The sequence below is a fragment of the Vombatus ursinus genome, unplaced genomic scaffold (assembly GCF_900497805.2).
Source record: "Vombatus ursinus unplaced genomic scaffold, bare-nosed wombat genome assembly UNPS02014796.1, whole genome shotgun sequence".
Classification (NCBI taxonomy): domain Eukaryota; kingdom Metazoa; phylum Chordata; class Mammalia; order Diprotodontia; family Vombatidae; genus Vombatus; species Vombatus ursinus.
Genome location: NW_020954574.1, coordinates 109,695 through 116,780, shown reverse-complemented (window position 1 = coordinate 116,780; position 7,086 = coordinate 109,695). Strand labels below are relative to the sequence as shown.

At 39.0% G+C, this 7,086-nt stretch overlaps 1 long non-coding RNA gene across 1 annotated transcript; it reads right to left on the bottom strand.

The window, feature by feature from the left end:
- Positions 1–5,137, bottom strand: LOC114049066. Its single transcript, XR_003569835.1, has 3 exons — positions 4,982–5,137; positions 3,786–3,912; positions 1–2,470 (listed from the first exon to the last, which is right to left on the bottom strand). It is a non-coding gene; the product is annotated as an uncharacterized LOC114049066 (long non-coding RNA).
- Positions 5,138–7,086: the final 1,949 nt, after the last annotated feature.

The following is a 7,086-nucleotide window of genomic DNA, read 5'->3' as shown; positions in this document are numbered from 1 at the left end:
CCATCTAGCTGCCCCCAGAAAGCAGAGAGGGAAGATTACTTACATGAAGTGATGCAAAGTGAAAAAACTGTGATCACAACATACAAACTATAGCAACATATGAAACATTGTCATAATCCAGAAAACTACACAAAATAAAACAAATTCAGAAATTGGCAAGGAAGAAAACAGAAACTTTTTGTTACCATTTTTTAAAAATAAAGGTATACATGTTTCATTTAGCAAATGTAAATAAAGGAAATTACTCTTTCACATATAATTTTTTTTAGTTACTAAATTTAGAATAAAAAATAAATGTGTGATTTCTCCATATCACTGTCTCCCCAAAATCCATACATGGTTTTGCTAAAACCATCAATAACTTATGCCATCTGGTACCTCCTGGTGTGTTACAGCAAAGATAATAAAAGAAAACCAATTTTTTTTCTTGCAAAGAACCAAATAGAAAAACTGGTGACATTCTGCAATCTAGAGTTCTAATATCAGTATTTAACAAAAGATGAGTCTTTATGAAGCATTTCCCAAATTCATACATCACTGCCATTAACCTCTAGCAGTCTATGAAAGGAATTCTTAACCTATTTGTGCCCTGGATTGTTGGGTAAAACTGATAGATTCCTCAAAATAATGTTTTCAAATCCATAAAATAAAATACACAGGATTACAGAGGAAACCAATTATATTGAAACAGGGACAACAAAGTTCTAAAAAAAAATTGAGACCCTTCAAGAACCCAGGGTCCAGGATGTGGGTTTAATACTAGGTTGCAGAATAGATAGAGGGACTTGGAATCAAGAAAATATGAGTTAAAATCCTGCCTCAAAGACTTATTAGCTATATGGACCTGGCCAAAGTCTTTTAACTTTTCTATCGTTCCTTATCTGTAAAAGGGAGATAATAATAACACATACCTCACCTGGTTATTATGAGGGTCAGATGAGATAACATGTAAAGTACTTTGTAAACCTTAAATTTATATAAATGCTAGGTTTTATTATTCTCATAGCAAATATGATACAGAATCTGTTTCTTCCACATTATTTCATTAATGATTCTGAAGCACTTTCCAAAATGAATTTAAAAGGTTTCTCACAAGAGTACATTCTGACAGGTAGTAAACTATCTGATAGCTTAACAAATTCAGTATTTAAGAGTTATCTACGTACTCAACATTATGTTAAATACAAAGCATACAAAACCTAAATGAAATAATTATAGCCTGAAAGCAGCTTACATTCTAGGAGAGAGGTGCTCCCACCCACTGGGATAGAAAACGTACCTATTCGATATTTTTGTCTTGTTTCTCTCCCTTAGGGAGTATCTGATGACAAATAAAGGATAAAAAATTGATGGCCTACCCACGCTCAATACACAGATATTCTCTCTTCTAAACATAAATTATTTTAAGTTTCCACTGTGCCTGAATTTTCAAATTATATTACTAAAATTAAAAGATTTCTTTCCAACATGAATTCTCTAATTTTTATTAAAGACTTCCTTCTCACCAAAGACTTTCTCACATTTATTGTATTAAAAATAGTTTCTCTTATATGAATTATCTGATGTTTCTTTAGGCTTGTCCGCTCACAAAAGGCTTTCCCACAGTCATTACATTCAAAGGGTTTCACTCTAATATGAGTTATCTGATGGCAAATGAGATGGCCCTGCTGCCTGAAACCTTTCCTACACTGATTACATTCAAAGGGTTTCACTCCAGTATGAGTTCTCTGATATATAACAAGGGTTCACCTCTCACTAAAGGCTTAACCACATTCACTGCATCGAAAGGGTTTCACTCCTGTATGAGTTCTCTGATGACTAATAAGGTTTCCCCTCTTACTGTAGGATTTCCCACATTGATTACATTCAAAAGGTTTCTCTCCAGTATGAGTTCTCTGATGTCTAACAAGACTTCCTTTCTCATCAAAGGATTTTCCACACTCATTACATCCAAAGGGTTTCTCTCCAGTATGAATTCTCTCATGTTTTCTCAAGCTTCTCTTGTGTCTGAAAGTTTTTCCACATTTATGACATTCATAGGGTTTCTCCCCAAAAGGAATTCTCTCATGTCCTCTGAGATAGGGTCTTCTGTCAAAGGCTTTTCCACATTCAATGAGTTCATTTAGTTTTTCTACGGAGTGAATTATACGAAGTTTAACATTGTAGGAATTATAACTAAAGGGGTTCCTACATGACAGAACAAACACAGACTCCGGCTAACACTTCTCCGAAATGAATTACATGGAGGCATGTTAATTTTCTTTAAAACTATTCCCTGAGGAACTACTACTTGTTTTGATTGTACCTCCTGTTGTCTCTCTAAATTAAGATTACATTCCATAGCATTTCCCAATTTGGATTGGCAGAAGCTATGCTTTTGAAGTTTTTTTCTGGGATGATGTTCCCATGCAAATATCCTTCATAAGATGTGAGTCACTGATTTCACATCTAGTCTCCTGCTTCAGGGTATCTGAAAGAAATTTTAAAAGTATTATTAGCAATTGTTCTCTGTTCTAAGAGGAAAATTCATAAAGAACTAAGGTGCTCAATCTGTACTAGGTGGAACAAACATTGTTTAGGGAGACTTAAAACTAAAGTCAAGTGAGGCAATAATCAGAGTACTCAGCTGCCCAAGACTGAATAAACTATTATCAAAGAGTGTATTAAAGACAATACACTAAATATATACGTATATATGTATGTGAATACACATGCCACATGCACACACAAAACATATACAAAATTTAATTTGGGTGGGGGAAGCACTAGTAGCTGAGGGAATCAGGAAAGACCTTCCATAGGAAGTGATTACTTAAGCTGAGCTATGAGAGAGCATAGAGACAGGAGGTGGAATGTCTTGTGAAAGGAACAGCAACTAGGCTAATTCGCCTAAATAAGTTTAGATAGACAAAATAGAAGCAGGTTGTAAAGTCCACTGAACGATAAAAAAAGGTGCCCGTAATATCTCAGTGCATTTTCAAGCTATCAAAGCTTTAGTCACTTAACCCTGTTTGTCTCAGTTCCCTCATTCTCAGTTTTCCTCAGTTTCCTCATAAAATGAACTGGAGAAGGAAATGGCAAACTATTTGCCAAGAAAACCCCTAATGAGGTCATGAGTCAGATATGACTGAAAGGAACAACAACAATGTATGCACTTCTTGTTTCCCACTTAGCCTTCAAGTTTTAATAGCTTAAAAATGCACTGAGACATTCAGGACAAGCTTTATTTGAACCTAGAGAGTTAAGGAAGCTATTAGAACTTCTTAAGCATGGCAGTGACATAGAACTGGAACTTATGATCATGCTTGGGACTTTTTTTTTAATTAACTAATCTTTGATTGACCTGTGCTAGGTGAAGACATCAAATTTAGCTAGAACATGGCTGCTAATTGTCATTATGGTGCTTCCAATATGTGGTGAGATCATTGTAGGGTTTCAAGCAAAGTATCAAGAGAAATCCCAAAGGTGAGAATTTCTCTAGAACCTTTAAGAAAATGTTTTGACCTGAGGCTACAGGAAGATGTAGCCTTAAGGGCAGGAAAATGAATTTATGGCATGAACACAGATCTTTCACTTGCAAACAGAAAATAGAAATATTCTATTGTCCATTAGGGATTTTCAAAGACTTCTTCAAATGGTATGGAGTCTTATATATTGCTTCAAAACCAGCCTAATGTCAGTTAAGTGTTTCAACCCCCTCATGCACTACCTTCCAGACAGTAGCAAGTGAAAAATGCAAGAACATACAATGTATAATTTCTAAGTCACAGGATACTTGTACTCACCTAGGGAGACAAGATTCTCATAGTTTTCCAGCATCGTATTCCTGTACAGGTCCCTTTGCAGAAGGCCCAGCATTCTCCATTTCTCCCAGCTGAATCCCACAGCCACATCCTTAAATGCCAGTGATTCCTGAATTAAATACATTCTTGATTAAGTAGGGACCTACTTCTCATGGACCATGAGCTATAAGGGTTTGGCAGAACTTAAAAAGAAAAATGTTTATAGGATCAAAAATCTAGAGCTGGAAGGAACCACAAAGAGTATCTTGTCCAAACCCTGTAGAATAAGGAAACAGGCTCAGGGAGGCTGACTTGCCCAAAGCCACACAAGTTGGAAATGTCAAAGGTGGAACTAGAACCCAACATCTCTGACTAAAGTCAGTGCTCTTTCCACTACTGGTTCTAATAGTATTCAGAAGTTCAAGTAATTCATTTCAAACTCTTATTCATCATCTACCTACATCTCTTTGCACTACATTCAATAGCACCTAGATAGTAAGCACTAAGAAAATCATTCACTTTACTCCTAAAAGCCTCCAAACACAAATCAACTACGTACATACTACAATTAGATGGACAACACTAACATCAACAATCATACTAGAGATATTTATTAGTTATTATCTACATTACAGAAACATTCTTCATTGTTGATCAACATTATTTGTGGTAGGTTGACACAGCAAACAGTACATAAAAATGGTTTATTAGGCTAAAAGTTCTTTCTATTTCTAAACAATGTCCCCTTGCTCTCTCTAACAGGCCACTGGTTCCTTACATTTGTCTAAGTCTCACATCATATAAGGGACCAAATGCTGCCTGGAAGCTGTCCACCTCTTACCCCCATTCAGCCCACCTCGTATTCTGGTCATAACCCTAGATAATAGTTTTCACACTAATTCTTGCGCACAACGCTTTGCAGGCGATGTGTTGGGGCGTATTTATACCCACCACATGTCCCTCCATTGCTCTTTTTGCCTCCTAGTCTGAATTCTTTGGAGACTGTGGTATTCTACGTAGCACATATAACCAGAAAAGCAACGGAGTGAAAAGAAAAGCGGGCGGCCTTCCTAAATGTTTCCAGACCGCCCGACTAGTCCACTCTTGGTCCGGTTAATTTCATTTCAAAACAGCGCTTCACCCTCTCCTCCCCACACCTCGTACCCTCCCCGTTCCCGGCCCAGCAGCCCCAGGCTCACCGTCCTCGCCAGCTCCCCCATCTATCCAGTCTCGGAGCCCTCGGGGAATCTTCAGCACCTGCGCAGGGACAGCTGCGGGGCAGGTCCTCTGGTCCTGCGGCCGCAGCGCCCAGGCCTCGTACCCGCCCACCAACAGCCTGGAGACCAGCAAGGGATAGCGCAGGCGCAGCAAGGGATGGCGCAGGCTCAGCAAGCCCGAGCAAAGACTAGGGAGAGGAGCGCCAAATGAGAAGCCGAAGTCAGCTGCACCTAACTATACCAAAAGGAACGGAAGTGCTCCTCTCCTTAAGTGACAAACTTCCGGAAACCCAGGGTCTCCTGACTGAACACCGAAAGAGGCATGCGCGAGCATCTGGGAGGGAAGAAAAGGAGAGAAGGGGCCCGAGAGAAAGGGGCGCGAAGCTTAAGGACAGGTTGCAGAAACATCCGGGAACTTCACCGAGGCTGCACAAGGCGACTTCTCTCGATTCAGTGTATCTCGGGAAAGGCATCGAGGGAGGAAAGGCAAGGAACATGACATTTTTGCAGGTAAAGCAGTCCACCCAGGCCAATCTTTTGCCCACTGCTGGAGGAGGAAAGTACTTGGCCGGACTTATCTTGGAAGGTATCGGGTTTCCCTTTACTGAAGTCTTTCAAGTGAACCGTGAACGACTGATTGTTTCATTTGTTGCAACTGCTGAATGAAATTTGTCATTCCCTTCAAGTATTTGAAAACATTTTTCAGAGAAGGGATCTATAGGCTTCAACAGTCTTCCAAACTGGTCCATGAAACAAAATAAGTTGAGACCCTTTGAACTCCTTGGACTCAGACATCTCTTCCAAAGGTAAACATTTGTGATTCTGTTATCTCTATAAATACATGTACATATCAGTATTTCTGTTTTAAGGGCATATAAATACACATACATTTACGTGTAGTTATGTAATGAGGACATTCACTTAGAACTACCTCTTGTTTCCTTCTTGTCTCACATCTTTCATATGCCTTCCACCACTATATCCCCCTTACCAACTGTCTCACGTGAAGACATAGCCCATCTCCTTTCCAAGGCAAACTCCACTAATACAAAAGTGATCCCATTCCATTTTATCTTCCCCAGCAGATAACTCCCTCTATTTTTTCCACTATCTCAATATTCTCCAATCACACCCAGTCAATTGGCTACTTACTTAATACCTATAAATATGCCCATGTTTCCAATCCTCAAAAAAACAAAACAAAACAAAACAAAAACCCAGACTTGATTCTTCTGGTCCCCTCTATCTTTTATGACTGAATTCCTTGAGAAAACCCTTTATAATCAATGCCTCTACTTCTGCCCTTCTCACTTCTTTCTTCCTGCCTACAAACATATTCATATCTTTTTCTCTCTCAAGAAAAAATCCTTCTCTTGAATTGTCTATCCCTGCTGGTTCTCATTCCATATCTCTTCCTTCTTTTGTGGCTAAACTCCTTCAGAAAGTTGTCTAGAATTGGTGTCTCCATTTCCTTTCCTCATACTCTACTTGCTACTCTCTTCTTTCTAGGTTTTTGTGGCACTACTATCTCCTGGTTTTGTCCCATCTGTCTGACCAGTACTGTTTTTCGCTTTTCTTTGTGTCCCAAGCACTTATCATAGTGACTGGCACATAGACGCTTGTGTGATTAAGGAAGAAAAATGTGGTTTGGATTTGCTCCTACAATAAGAGACACTGGTAGAGAGAGAAGTGAGGTAGCTTTAGTTAAGATTCTAATACAGGTAGAGAAAAGTGAGATTTACAGCAATATACAATTAGCAGTATGACTATAGTCAAGCTAAGAATACAAGGGATAGCAGTAATATAAGAAAACATCACCAATTTGGGGAAGCACCAACATTTAAAGTCCAAGCTGGGGATTCCCGGGGTACAGCTTTCAGGGTCCCGATGGGGAAAGTCCCAGGCAGAGCATCCTCTCCATGAGTGAGAATCCAAAGATGACTTTCCCAATTAGGATTTAAATAGGACCTCTAACAAAGAAGGCCCCATGCCAGACGTATCTATCCATGATTGTAGTAGATGTTTTCACTTGGTCCAGGAACTGGCCAAGTTTCTGGAGCGAGCAAAACATCTTAGAATATTAATTA